Source organism: Camelus dromedarius, chromosome 12 (assembly GCF_036321535.1).
Source record: "Camelus dromedarius isolate mCamDro1 chromosome 12, mCamDro1.pat, whole genome shotgun sequence".
In the NCBI taxonomy this organism is placed as follows: Eukaryota; Metazoa; Chordata; class Mammalia; order Artiodactyla; family Camelidae; genus Camelus; species Camelus dromedarius.
The window spans coordinates 38,173,721-38,189,920 of NC_087447.1; the positions used below are offsets into that span (position 1 = coordinate 38,173,721).

Sequence of the window (16,200 nt, forward strand, 5' to 3'; positions counted from 1 at the left end):
ATTATCCTTTTACTTGAAATTCTTAAAACAACTGAGCTATGAATCTGATCAATAAAAGGATTGAGATGCTTTCTTATTTATCCACGTCAATCAATAATGTGTTTGCTGTTGGCATTCTAAGGTAAATGCTAAAGAAAATATCTCCAAGAAACATCTGATCTTGCCCCTGTCTGAAACTAAATCAGAGGTGATAGGGAAGGTTGTCTAACTCAGGGACTCCTACAGAAGATAAAGGAACAGGGTGAAGGTAAAAATGAGACTACTCATGAGTATCTTCAGTGTGGCAGTGAGCATCATCTGAAGCCACACTACAATAAAAGTGTCTGAGCTTTGGAAAAACATATATGATCATACACATTGAGAGATCTACTTTAATTACTCCTCATCATTCCATAACACTCTGATAGAGGAGGTAGTTATGCAACTCAGTATTTATATATAAGAAGATCTGCAGGCATATATAGAAGCAGTACAATATCTTGATGTTTATGATACCTACATGGATAAAAATTTAAATATCACAGAAATTCTGCTATGACATAAAATAATTTTCTGCCTAAAAAGGTCAAAGAGCAACCCCATGAAGGAAGAGTATAAATTGGGCTTGAGTATCAAGTAGATCTTGATTTTAATTCTGGTTCTACCTGTGTGATCTTTATCAAGATAACCTTTGCAACATCAGTTTACTCATCTGTAAAAGGGAAATGATTAATACTTATCTTGCAATAGTTCTGTGAGAATTAAATGAGATAATATAAGATAATATAACCCTATCACTGAGTTACGAAGAATATAACAGATGTCCCCAAAAATGTTACTTTCTCTTCCTTTTCTCTGATCCTCCCAGCTCCTCTCCATTGCCCCGGGCATTCTTTATAATGTTAGCTTGAGAAGTACTGACTAAATCTAAGTTCTTGCAATTTCTCCACAATTGTAGCCATAAAAATATTTTCATTATGTTTTAAGTACAACTTTCATAAAAGCATAAAAACGTATTTAAATAAACTTTTAGCCTTTCCATATTAGATAGAACACCTTCATAAATTTTACCAGCCACATTTGGTTTGGCCAATAACCTGAAATTAAGTAATGTATTTAAAATCATAATTTAAAAAGTTTAAATTAATCCTAAAATAACTCCAAACCTTAAATTCCTAAGAACTCTTTTATAATACTAATTACCTTATAAATACCTACTCATACATTATAAACTCTACAGTAAGCATGTTGATTGGACCTTTCTGTGTTAGATAAATGAAAGAAACTTGGAGAAGTATCACATAAACAGTTCTAATGTTCCTTTTCAATGGTGCCCATGAGTTTGCTCTTTATCACTGTCAAAACGGAATGTCATGACTCCAGAACAGTATATTTAAGAAGTGTAAAGTTGATAATGGCTACTCTGACATTCTGGAAATGGCAAGCCTTGTAAGGTTAATTAAATTACTCAAGGAATAAACAGTGCTTGTTTTTATAAGCACAGATAAATTTAAAACTACGATTCACAGCTAACAGAGGTAGGGCAAAAAAGATGCAGGGGAAAATGCGATTTAGGAAACAGGTCTATCTGATTAGTAAGTTTTATTCCAGTTATTATTTAATTAAATGTCTCATCTAACTCTGAAACCTGATTATTGTTAAGAATTATGGAATCACCAACAACCCAATCCAAAATATTTATTCATATGATAGACATAAAAGGAAAGAAGAATTCTTGACTTTACCAAAATGTTTAACCAAAGGAATATTTATTTACCATAATTGAAAGATAAGACATTTGCTTTGTTAATGTAAAGACAGATTAGCATAGTGCCTAAGAGCAAAAGCTCTCCTACCACACTGACAGCCACTTACTAATTTGTATAATTTTGAGGAAATTAGTTCAAACTCTCTGTACCTCATATCCCTGGATCCTCTGTTGGGAAGAATAATAGCACCTGTCTCCCAGGGTTGTTTTGAATATTAACTCAATAAATACATATAAATCTACTCAAAAAGTCCCATGTACATAGTAAATGTCAATATACATTAGATCTTATTACAATGACTACCACTACTGTTGACACTTGAAACTATCTATGATGGTTACACAACGCAATAAAGTCATCAAGAAAAGCAAACAATTGAAAGCTTACTTCACTAAAAAGTTATCATTTAAAGTAACAAAAACCATTTACCAAAGACTCTAATGAAATGGAGGAAGAAAATGCACCTTAGTAGATAGAAGGTTTGGGGAGGAAGCTGGGTTTTTCCACCTTGCAAAAAGGCATTATAAACAAATCCTCTAGTTAACTGATGACAGCTCTACTTCAATATAAGATAAGAAAGAGGATGGATGGATCCAAATTCAGAAAATTCTGGGGAATGCTTAAGCCCTCCCCTGACTTCATTTCCTTCCTTCAATAATCACCCAATTCTCTGTTCCCGTTCACAGCAAAACGTCTCAAAGTAGTTCTCTGCTCTTTCTAATTCTTGAACTTCATTCACTCTTCTACTAAAATCTGGTTTCTCTCCCAATCATTCTACTGAAATAACTCCTGAAGGCTACAAAACAAGCTTCATTTTGCTCAGTCCAATGGTTAATTCCAAACCTCACCTTGGTCAGCCTCTCAGTGTCTGTCATTCAACACAGCTGTATCCTTAGAACATTTCCTCTTTTTGTTTCAGTGATACATCTCTTCTCGTACACCTCCTAATTTCCTGGGTCATTCTATTCTGATTTATAAATGGAAAAGTAACCTAAGGCTTAAATCTGGGCCCCCTTTTTTGCTATGGCTACACATTGTCCCTTGATAATCTCCTATGGTTTTAAAAACCATCTATATGATACTGACTCTTAAACTTACATTTCAGCACTGCACTTTCCCCTAAGCTCTAAACTTATATATTCATTCATTCAACAAATCTTTACTGAACATATGTATTATGCATCAGGCATTATTTTAGGTTACTGGGATAAAAAGATAAATAAAACAAAATATCTGTATTCCAGACAGGGAGAAAGATAAGTGTGTGTGTGTGTGTGTGTGTGTGTGTGTGTGTGTGTGTGTGTGTGTGTGTGTGTGTACTGAAAAGTAGAATAAATGGAATGAAGAAAAATAAAGTGGGTAAAGGGAATATAGAGTGATAGGCAGACATAGAGAGACGGTTAGGAAAAACCTCTCGTATATGTTCACATCTGGACAGAAATTGGTATGAAGTGAGAGAACAAGTTACGTGAAAATATGTAGGAAGAGCATCCTACGCAGAAGAAACAACAAATATAAATGCCCTAAACTCAGGAATAATCCTAATTGAAGGAACAGCAAAGTCCTGGCCAGTGCAGCTGAAGTAGAGTGAAAAAGTATTCAAATATAAAGTCAGAAAAGTAGAAAGTGACCAGATCTAACAGAGCATTACAGCCATTATAAAGCGTTTAGACTTTATAGGAAAAAAACTGGAGTATTTAATCAAGGAAGTGACATGGTAAGATTTTAGTTTTTAAAGATCACTCTGGTACAATGCCAAGAACAGATTACATAGGGACAAGATTACAAGTTGAGAGACCAGAGAAGAGGTTACTGCAATAGTCTAGGCATGAGGAAACAGTGACTGGGACTAAAGAGACAGTACCAGTAATCAAAGTAATCAGATTTGGCACATATTTTAAACATAGTTGTCAGGAGCTACTAAGGGACCTAATATGGGATATAAGACAAAGAGAAAGGAATAAAAAATGACTGCCAAACTTGGTGAACTGTAGTGCTATTTACAAGCATGCTTCAGCTACTATTACGCACTTGCCTATCAGACACCTCAAAAGCAGCATGGCTAAAAGAAAGTTCTTTATTTTCCTCAAAAACCTTGTTTCTCTTCTAGTCTTCCCCATCTCAGATGCTATCACATAATCCTTTCCTATTTCCTTCCAGCATTCATCCCTATCTGAATTAGTTAATTTACATATTGTTTACCACATTGCAGGCTCTAGGAGAGTAAAGATCTTGACTGTCTTGTCTACTGCTATATCCCTGGATCCTATAATATTTCCTGGTATATAGTAGGTACTGAAATATTTGTTGGAATAGATGAGTAAATGAATGAAAAAATCCTCCTACTGTCTCCTCTGTACATTATTCTCTTTAGCTTGTCTAGCTAATGTTAGAGTCCCCCAGTTTCTAGACACTCTACTCACTAACTCTCACAAGGCAGTCTTACCCACCAATTCAATTTCCACCTCTTTGCCTGTCTTGAACATTTTTACTTCCAGCCCAGAGTTCTCTGAGATCCTAAGATATGCTGCTCAAGATTTCAACATGGATGACTCAAAGGTATCTCAAATTCACCAAGAACTAACTAGTAAGCTTACCACCAAACCTGTCCCATTTCCAGTGTTCCATATCTTAATAAATAGCATCACCATCCACACAGCTAGGCAAGCCAGAAATATTTCAGTTATGCTTGATACCTCCTTCTCCCCCAGCCCCTGGTAATCAATCTATTGCCAAGTCCTTTTGATTTTATCTTGTAACCATTTTTCAAATTGATCTATTTCCATTTCTAAAAAGACTTCTGCCATCAGCCTTGTCAATCTTTAGCTGGATTATTGCACCAGCTTCCTAACAGTCTCCCCATAGCCACTCTGGCACGTCCACAATGTATTGTCCATATTTCAGCTACAATGATTTTTTCAAAAAGAAAGCCTTAACATCTATCATTCCTAATGTTCATTTATAATATGTGTTATTAGGCAGCATATAAGTAATCAATTACTAACCAATTTTATTAGAGTTGTTTTTTGATATTTTGCTATTTTGACACTATCAAAATTCATTTAATGTGTAACCACCAAAAATACATTTAAATAAATTTAAAATTACATTCTCTTTTAAATATGTGTTTACCATTTGTGAGTGAAAATACTAGTCAGGCCCCCTCAGCACCAGAGAGTTAGAAGTCAAAACTGCATAAGCTCTACAAGTGTGCTGTCCCATACAGCAGCCACTAGCCATATGTGATAATTTAAATTAATCAAAATTAAATAAAACTTAAAATTTCATTTCTCAGCCACACTAGCCATATTTCAAGGGCCCAATAATAAACACGAATTCCAAAGCTATATACATCTTTGCCTTTCTGTAACTTAGATTCACAAATAAAGAAGCAAGCTTAAAACAGGGCTGAAGAATGTCATCATGCTCACACTGCAACCTGCCAAGACCAATACAAATAGCAACACACACACACACTCATACTTACACATCTATACAGTCTCTCTGAACCTAACCATCCCCTCCCCTGGACTAAAGCATAGCAAAGTAATGAAAAATGCTCACAGGATAGATTAACTAGGATGCTGAGAAAGTAGGCTTCCTGTTTTACTGATTATCAGCCAACCTGCTACAGTCATTTTTAAAAAGGTACACACATACCACCACCACCATCACCACCATCACCACCATCACCACCATGCAGTACTAGCCAGGTTGTGGTAAAACTGGTATTGCCCCACAACTCTTTGGAAATGCAAAACAACAGTAGAGGCACCCTGAACTCCAGCCAAATTATTGTACTTGAGACTGTTCCCATCACATATGCTATTTTCTCTGCCTGTAATTGGGTTTTTTGCTTTGTTTTGTTTGTTTATATACCATCTTTACCTAATGCAATTCTGCTTACACAAGAGTTAATGCAGTTTAAATTTCACCTACTCTGTGATATCTTTCTCAGTCACCCTGTATTAGTTCACAGAAATATAATTAATAGGAAATAGACAGATGTATTTATTATAAGGTACTGGCTCACACAATTATGGAGGCTGAAAAGTCCCAAGATCTGCAGGGTGAGTGGGCAAGCTGGAAATCCAAGAAAGTCAACAGTTTAATCCCAGTCTGAGTTGGAGGGCCTGAGAACCAGCCAATGGTGTAGTTCCTGTGCAAAGACCAGCAAGTTCAAGGCCCAGGAAAAGCCAGTGTTTCAGTTTGAGTCTGCAGGAAAAATGCTGATGTTCCAGTATGAAGGCAGTCAGACAGGAAATAATTTTCTCTTACTTTTTGTTCTATTCAGGCCTTCGACTGATTGAATGAGGTTCAAACACATTAGGGAGGGCAATCTATTTACCTCGGTCTTCTTCTTTAAATGTTAATCTCATCCCAAAACACTCTCATAGAAATACCAAGGATAATGTTTGACCAAATATCTGGGCATCTCATGGCCCAATCAAGTTGACATATAACATTAACCACCACACACCCAAATGGACTTTGATGATACTTTCAGACCTTAGAACACTTAGCTTATACTCAGCACAAGATACTTAGTATATTATGCTTTGAGTAACAGATATCTGTGTAAGTATTTTAGCCCTCTCTGAGAATGTAATTGGCCTAAAGCAAAGACTGTTTCTTGTATTTTTGTATTTATCATGGTGTCTGACAAATAACTGGTATTCAAAGTTTTAAAAATAAATGCTAAATGAAATAAGTCTATGTGCCTGACAGTAAAGGATCTCAATCTCATTCTTTTGTACAACTTTGTGAGACAATCTGTAGTATAATCAAATAGTCCATTATTTAAGACATTGTATTACGGCATTATTTAAACCTGACATTAGTAGGAGGACTTGTATCTAATTCTCCTATGTAACCACTTGCAAAGAAAATTAAGTCAATCCATAAGATTACCATCTACTTTAAAAACACATCTCTTGTACACCCATATAAACCACTTTCCCAATCTTGGGTAAAATTTAAATACTAATGCACATCAAGAAAAGAAACAGAAGTACAAATGGTGGGAGTTTGTGCACTCTTCTCTAGATATCCTTGGACTTGGGAGAATGACCAAATTTTTTCTTGGCTTCTCCACTTAGATAATTTCTACCGCACTGACTATTCAGTGTGCAGCATGATTTTAAAGGAAATTCTTTCCTTCCCTAACATGTTCTCAAATCCTAATCAAATTGCAAGCTTGCATGTGAATGTGTCCATGTTATGATCTCTATCCAGACTAACTATCCCAAATTGAGAACACAAAGAGCATTTTTACCAGCTGTGAATGCTGACACTGATTCATTATCCTTCTGGTCCTCTCACTTGCATTCTCAGTCACCCTTTATACTTCAGCCCAGTCAGGCCCCACTCACTCTATCTGAGACTCTTAAGAAGCAAAAGCAGTAAAGATCCAACCCACAAAAAAACCCTGCAAATGTAATTTCACCCCCTTTGCCCATTATATCTTTAATCAGAGCCTCTAAATGTTACAAACAGTTTCTAATTAAAATTACACTTCAGTTTTTCTTTGCACATCTAAATAGAAATTTACTTTCAGTATAGTACTCTCCGTAGCATCACTGGAAAGAATCATGTGACATGAAAAATGTCTTAAACGCAAAGATATCCCTTAAAAAATCATAATTTTTACTTCTTTTCCCAGACATTTATCCCCCATTTAATTGCCTGTTAAAAACACTACTTTTTGAATATTTGGCATGGAAGCAATAAAGGCAGTTCTCTGAGCAAGAAAATTCTTTGGGCAAAAAAATATCATTATCATATCCAACAGAACTCTGCATGGCAAGTGACAGAAGGCCAACTTAAGCCACATTAAGCCCAAAAAGGGCATTTATTGGCTCCCAAAGCTGGACAGGAAATTGGCACAGTTTTGAAAGAAAAGCTGTAGAAGGGAAGGCCTCAAAAAAATGGAAGTCGGTCTCCATCAGTTGTTTGGCAGGGGATGTGTCTGTGTTTCTCTCCCTAACTACCCTCCCCCTACAACTATCTCTCATCCCTGATAGTTTCTCCTCTGCTTTATTATTTAAGCAGATTTTCTCCATATGGAATTGGAAGATGGCTGCCAAAAGCTTCAGAATCTAAATCTCACATTCATAACAGCAAAGAGAGGTTTTCTCCCTCCGCTGCATATCAATCTCTGGCTGAATGAGACTCTGATGGACTTTGGTCCTATGCCCACTCAGTCTTAGATCTACCATTGTATCTAGGGGATTGACCTAGATTGGCCAAGATGAGTAAGATGCCCACCCCTTTGGTGGTTTGTTGGAGGGGTGGTGGGAGAATGAGTGGGCAAGATGTATTTCCAAAAGAAGAGGGGTTGAGTGAAAGGGAATATGCTGAGAAACCAGAAACAATAGCTATCAGAGTCAAGCCCAAAATCAACTATTCTGCAACACATCTGTGCCAGATGCCACACTAGACCTTTACATATACTCTCATGGAAGGCTCACAATAACCTCACCACAGTGATATTATCATATTCAGTCTCTAGAGGAGGAAACTAAGGTTCAGAAAGTTTAAGTAGCCTGCAAAGGTAAGCTGCAGAGGATTTAAAACCAGGACTGACGCCAAGGCATATGTATGCTCATTAATCTATTCTACAATGTTGCCCCAAATGTCTTCCACACCAAAACTGACCATGACTACACTGCAAACTCTTGCCAAAATACATACCTTAAGGGGGCTTGAACTATAAATATAGCGTGTTATTTTACTTTTAGAAGGATTCCTCCAGGTCAGGCAAGATTAAAGATACTGTGAAACCATAAACAGGAATAATATAATTAAGGACATATATCTAAATAGTAAGGATGTGAAAGTTAGCCAGGAAAAAGAAAGTAGTTTATCATCATTATTTTTATGTATAACTAAGAACAAAAACTACCCAACATATGGAATCTAATAGGAAACCCCATAATAAAGCTATGACAGAAAGTGCATAGGAGAAAAAAAAGAAATTTACATGAAAAGCAACAGCGTAGAAACTTGTCTTCTAAACCTTGGCACTAGTTGAAAGGGGATAAGTCTCCTTTAATTTAAACCACCATCCAGAACTAACACAGACTTGTAATCTGAATTCATACTACTGGTGTGGTCCAAATACTCAACCACTAAATTAAATTTAAAATGTTCTCAGATTGCTAGGGTCCCCAGGCTATGGCAGAAGCAAACAAATCTGTTACGGAAGAATTGACTTCAATCCACACTGACACTGATTGTCAGATGCCATGGATTGTAAGGCACATCCAAATCTCAGTGGTTTTAAAATGTAAAAAAAAAAAAAGAAAAAAGTGAATATTAAAATGAGATATGATACGTTTAGGCCTTAGGAAGGAAAAGATCTGAAACCACTGCTCTACCATGGTAGCATTTACATGATAACTTCCAAATTCTCTTTCTCCAATTCTGAATTCTCCTCTGGCCAACTTATTCCAGTTCCTCTATGTCACCTCAGCACCACTACCACTGCACAAACTTCTGCATTTTCTTCACAGTCTTATCATGTAGGCCACACTAACTTTTCCCAATTCAAGATTCTAAAATTATTTAGTTTGTAGCCCAATATTTAACACCAGCTAATCATAGTAGCCATACTGTTCTGCATGAGAAATTCTTTAACACAGAATTAGTGGCATTTTTGACAATGAGATATAGCTAGATTTTGGAATTAGTTCTCTCTACTTAATACATAATAAAATACCACTGATCAAAAATCATTGCTTTTATAAACAGCTCTTAAAAGTCACCTTTACAGACAAAAAATCTTTAATCCATTTTTAAACATTGTATTTGAATATATAATTGCAAACTTACAGAAGAGCTGCAAAATAAGATTAGTGTATAGAAGACCTGTTTGTCCTTTACCTGGACTCATCTGTTGTCAGTATTTTGTCCTATTTGCTTTCATATCATATCATATACGAAAATGCATACTCTATTTTTTTGTTCTTGAACTTTTTGAGAGAAAATTGCTTAGATCATACACTTTATCCCTAAATTCTTCAGTACAACTGTATAATAATAGGGATATTCTCTTATGTAACCATATCATAGTTAAATTCAGAAAATTCAGCACTGCTAAATACTTATATCAAACTTCCTGTCCTGTTTCAATTTTGTCAGTTGACCCAATAACGTCCTATAGTTTTTTTATAGGATCCAATCTACAATTGAGTAGTACATTTAGTTGTCTCTTTAGTTTTCTTCAATCTGAAACCTACCTAAAAACCTCTCTTTGCCCTTTAAGATATTGACTTTTTAAAGAATATAATGCTTTGTTTTTAATAGTATGTTTTAATAGTATGCCCCTCATTTTGGGGTATAGCTGATCTTTTCTCATAATTAGATTTAGGTTATTCATTCCTGGCTGAAATACTAATACTGCTTAAAGAATCACATCTGGAAATGTCCACCTACCCCTTACTGTTGATACTACTTTTGATCACCTCATCAAAGTGTTGTCTGATTTCTCCTCTGCATAGTTACTATTTTTTCCTTTGCAACTAATAAGCAATCTGCAAGGAGATACTTTAAAATCATTCAAATATTCTATTCCTTATTAAAAGTTCCCCATGGATTTAACATCAATTGATGATTCTTGCCTGATCCAATCTGTACCATATGGCTGCAAAATTTAAATCCATTTTAATCATTTTAAAACTATATTAACTATATTTAATGACAGATAAAGTCTATAGTGAGAAGTCTAAAAATGTACTTGTTATTTGAATTACATGATCTTTAGTCTGCATATAACTAAATATTAAATATCATTCATTTTAATCACTTTAGCTCATTCATGACCTGTATTAGTTAAGTTTTCTAACAACCATGCTAAGCACTGTACTATCATCTCTGAGATAAAACATAAAATTCAACTTTCACCATGTAGGTATTTATAAAGATGTCACAAGATTCTAAAAGAGAATAAAGAAAATAACTGGCAATTTTATTATAACCAAAAATATTTTGTTTATCACTAAAATTTACTTATCTACCGTCAACTATTTTTATTTTTGGACATTAGATAGAATGTGAAGGGGAAAGCATTGGAACACAGTTGTGGGGCATATAAACTGTTTCTACTATTTTGAAAGAGGATTTGGCAACTGCTTTCAAACTTTTAAAGGTATATGCCTATGGATAAACTTATACAAGATGCAAGTATACAATTACAAGGAAATCAGAGGCACATTTATCAATATAAGCCAGGTCATTGAATTACATTTTATTCAAACATACTACCATTCAGCTGTAAAGAACACGATGGGTCTATGAAAGATAGATACACACACACACACACACACACACACACACATATATATTATGTATTAAGTGATAAAAATGTCACAGAACAGATCCCATATATGTAAAAAGAGAAAGGAGGGGAGGATCACTATACATGTAAATTTATACACACAAACATACACTTACATATGCTTGCATAAACACAGAAAATTTCTAGAAGGAAACAAGAACGTGTTATCAGTGTTGATCTCTGGGGAATAAGACTGCAGGGGTCAAGAACTTTTACTTTACATTTTATATCTTACTCTACTATTTAAACTGCTAACCACAAGCATGAATTGTTTATAATTTTTTAAAATTTGTGACAATTTTTAAATACCAGAGGTGAACTAGCTGTCACAACTGAAAGTGAAATAAAAAGAATTATCATCTGCTAGGAATAGCATAAAACTAATATTTTTTTCCTATCCTAATTCTATTCTCCAATCTGGAAGGAGAAACTAGCAATTGTTGTGCACATATACATAGTAGGCACTAGCTATTGTTTTTCCAAATACTATCTTTCTAGTAATTATCAGTGGCACAAAATTTCCAGCTGGTTGACTAGAGCAAAGGATACCTGAGGCCTGTGGCCCTGAAACAGAAAAAAATCACCTACCAACACAACAAAAGTTAAATTTACAAGGAAGAACTTAAATCAGTCTATCCCATCATAAAATCCATGATATTCAAGTAAATTATCAAGTTGAGTGAAGCAAAGAGTACATATTCCAGTGACTAAGAGATTAATACAATTCTTCAAAGTGGATAAATCCAAAATAGAAAATTACTAGCTGCATAGTTTGTACATTCTATATAAATATGATAAGTTGATATCCTGTAAGAGTATTCACAAAACATGAGCCAAAATTAGTTGCATTCATATATGTCTATATCTATCAATCTATGCCTACATACATCTGTATATATGAATATATTTATGCAATTATATAATAAATACATATGTAATAGGCAGGAAGGATGCTGTGCACAAGTTTTCTCCTCCACTGCTTTCAAAACACATTTTCATACCTTGATATTTCACTAAAGAGAAGCCAGGAATCAGTCAGGACTGGTATATCCCCAGAGCCTACAAAATTAATGATTATTTCTTTTATTATAGTTCCAAATCCCCAGTAAAAACCTTCATGGATTTTTTTTGGTTTATTAAAAGCCACATTGTTAATTCCAACCACATGTTTTCCATCTTCTCTTTGCTAGTGGCATGAAGGTTCACAGAGTCAGTAAGAAATGATTTCCAAGGCTCTACGTAAAAGATAGGTCCCTGCCTATTTTTACACCCCATCTTTTTATTACTCATCCAGTAAATCACTACTCTTTAGCAATATTCGTCTTTTTAAGTATTCAAATAAGGCAAGCTCATCAGGCCTAAGAAGCAGTTGCACTCCTCTTCCCACTAACCAGAAAATCCAACCCCAGGTCTTCATGAGACTGTCTCCTCATCTTTCAAGTCTCAGCCCAAATATCATCTTCTTACAAAGGACTTCTGTAGCCATCCAATTTAAATTAGTCCCCCCAGGCACACCTGCCCTATCATCCTCTTTTATTTTCTTCTCAGGACTTACCACACTATCTGAGGTTATCTTGCCCCTTTATGTGTTGTCTTGTCCAATCACTCTTCCCCAGTATCTTCCCCAACAATGACTTCCATGACAGCAGGAATCTTAACTGTCTTGTTCACCCCAGCATCGGGTACATAGTAGGTACACAATATGTATTCGCTAGATGATTGAATAAGGGAGAAATCAACCTCGTCACTACAGGCTGTCAGGTGTTTAAGAATAATCTAATATAGCATGCACCAAAATGCTAAAGTGTGTGGGTGTGTAAGAAAACGGCAATTACGTCTTTACAACTATTTTGAAATCTATGAAAACTCTGGCCAAAAACTCTAGGAATGAGTGAATATTGCTCCTGTCTAAATGATTATTACATAAGCTTAACATGGTGTCAACAAATACAATTTAAAAATTCAACCACATAGATGATCTAAAATTTATAATACATATCTTTTTGTTTCTTTGAAAGTGTCCTATTACCAGTATTTTTCCTTTAAATACATTATATTGCTTAGTAACATATATATATTAAAATAGCTATAGTGAGATATAGAAGAAATTTTGCTTTGGATATGATCATGATGATGATATGCAAATATCTATTGAGTAGTTACTATGTGCCAGCACTTCAAATACATTAGTTCATCTACTCCTTACGTTACCACTAGGAGTTGTGATACTATGACCATTACCATTTTACAAATGAGAAAATTGAGCAACAGAGAGCTTAAGTATTATGCAAGATCACTCAGCAAAGTACAAATTTCAGTCTACCTTCTTAACTGAATTATAGATGCTAAGAAAATGTAATACTTTAAAAGATAAGTCAGTTTATTCAATCTTTTAGTGTTAGGTACTGTATAATATAGTCTAATTAAAACTATAGTTTAATTTTCCTTCATTCAACTCAAATTTCAAAAATTTACTTAAAGTGTGAGCCTAGATCAGTATACAAATTCAAATTGCACTGCCATCATCAAAAAGAAGGGAAGGAAGGGGAGAGGAAGAGCTGGGGGAGGAGAGAGAAAGGTAGGAGGAAAGAAGGTTATTGCTAGCAAGTATGATGCAAACTGTTTCCAAGGCAACTGCCAAAGTCCTGGAGTGCCTGATTCCACACTTCATCTGTTTACAGTCACTCCAACAGTGTAACAACACGGTCATTGCATCCAATTTTGTTCATCAGTAAATTCAACATGTACAAAACAGTATTTAACCTTTTTGTGCTTTAATAAGCTCATATGAAAAAAGATCTGAAACAGCTATCATCCACATATTTTTAAAAACAGTATGAAGTTTTTTCACCTTATTACTATATAAGTAATAAAAACATTCCCAGTAACACACAACAGAATGTAACTGTAACATACACTTAACATTCACACTGTATCAACAGCATTCAATTAAAGATTAAAATATTTTATTTGTAAGTGAGCCATAACCATATATATTTTCTCCACAATAAATACTCCACATTCAACCATAAACACTGTAATTTAACCACTAACATGGATTTGAAGTCACAAAACAAAAACTAGAAGCTACAATTTCATCCCCCAAATTGTCTTTGCCTGTTTTATTCTGCACTATGTAAAACAAAGCTACAATTCCTAGTTTGTTTGTTTTTGTTTTGTTTTGAGGGGGGATGCCCTATAGTAAAGACTACACAAACACACACACACCAAGTTAACAAGAGCAGTTACAATCCTTCCTGAAATGTAATTTTGATTCTAGAATTGTACTTTACTATAATACAAACTAAAGTGTCAGTGTACACCTATAATAGTAAACTAATGAAAGCTTATAAAAAGGGCACATAATTATATACTATAATACCTGGACAAGAATATAAGATTGCCCAATCCAGTGTTACTTTTCTTAAAATCAAATTTATTGAAGTAAAATTTATATAGAACAATTTAAAATGTAAAGTTTGATGATTTTTGACAAATACTGTACAACTGTAAATTGTAACTCAAAGTTTCTTAATCACTATCTATATATCAGAATTATCTAGGCACATCAAAGTAAAACCCAAGCTTAGACCCTCATCCCAAACCAATCAAATCAGCACGTTCTACTACGAAGTCATGTTTCAGAAAAGCAGGTTTAACCTTCTGGAAAAACTATTGCCATTAAAATTACAGATGTCTGAGACTACAGAGAACTTTTTGGTCATAAATATTGCAGGTGTCTAACTAGAAACTAGGCTATCCATTTTAAAAATTAGTTTCCACTTGTTAGACCTACAGACCTAATATCTGAGTAAGATCCAAGTTAAATATCAGGTCACCTGGTCATCATGCCAAACTTAAAATAGAAGAAATTTGGAACATTTTCAACAGGGAGGAAGAAAAACCCAGTAGAAAAAGCTTTCGATTTAGAAATCTACATCCCGCTAAACTATCATTCAAGAGCAAGAATTAAACAAAGAAACTTCCAGACACACAAAAAGAGCTTACACTAGCTACCCTAACGGAAAGAATTAATTTTTAAATGTACTTTAGCAAGAAAAATATTAAAACAGAAGGAGGGAGTGTGACACACACACATAAAAATATAACTAGGCCCAAACTGAGTAGTTCAAACAAGCACTTAAACAACTGACCCCGAGTTTGTACAAAGTAGTTCAGATAACAGAATAAAAAGTAACACTCACCAACTTTTTTCTTAAATCCAGTGTTACTTGACATCAAAACCAAAGGGGAATACATGTTACAAGAAAAGAACATTAAACGCCAAAATGTCTTATACAAATAGACACAGAATTCTCAATAAAATATGAGCAAGCTAAACACAGCAAAGTGGAGGAGAAAAAAACATATAATTTCAGCAACCCTGATATTAATGAGTGGTGGTAAGTCTCCTAAAATTTAATCAAATAAAAGATACTGACATTAAAAAAAGAAGGAAAATGAAAGAAAAGAAGAAAGCAACACATCAAGGCCTAGTTGGGTTTACACTAGTATTACCAGAATTGCAAGGATATGTTTCTTTATACTTTTTCATACGTTTGAAACTCTATATAACATAATTTTTCTTAAGCTCCAAAGGGGTAGTAATTTGCAGATCAACATAGATTGAAACCTAAATGCCTACAGTAAGGAAAAGAATAGGAAGTCAATTTACCCCACAGAACCCTCCAAAGACTTAGAACTTGAAGATACCAATTGCCATAAAATGCTGGGGTAAGATTTCTCATTAAAATCTCATGACTTTGACTGAAAACCTACATATTTATACTGATAAGAGACTACCTCCACCATAGTAGTCAGACAAGTGAGTACTCTCAGACTGGCAGACCAGAATTTTGGTCTCCTGAGAAATTCTAGAGACTGGAGATCTAGAGAAATTCTGCACTTGATGTTAGCAGGTACCTGGTAGAAAATAGAGGTGAGATAGACTGATGCAGGCCAGAGGTAACAGGGAGTTAACAATGCTAGGAGCAACCTTTAACCAATAAGGGACAGATGTTGGTAGATAAAAAACCCAGCTTTCCCTCACCTCAGTGAGACAATTCTGCAGTATGTTCTAAACCAGTGTGGAAATATTCGATATTTGCACTGATC

At 34.7% G+C, this 16,200-nt stretch overlaps 1 protein-coding gene across 2 annotated transcripts in view; it reads right to left on the reverse strand.

Moving 5' to 3' along the window:
* PDE3B (phosphodiesterase 3B) overlaps positions 1 to 16,200 on the reverse strand; it is a 130,164-nt gene that overhangs the window by 86,503 nt on the left and 27,461 nt on the right. The window lies entirely within an intron of this gene.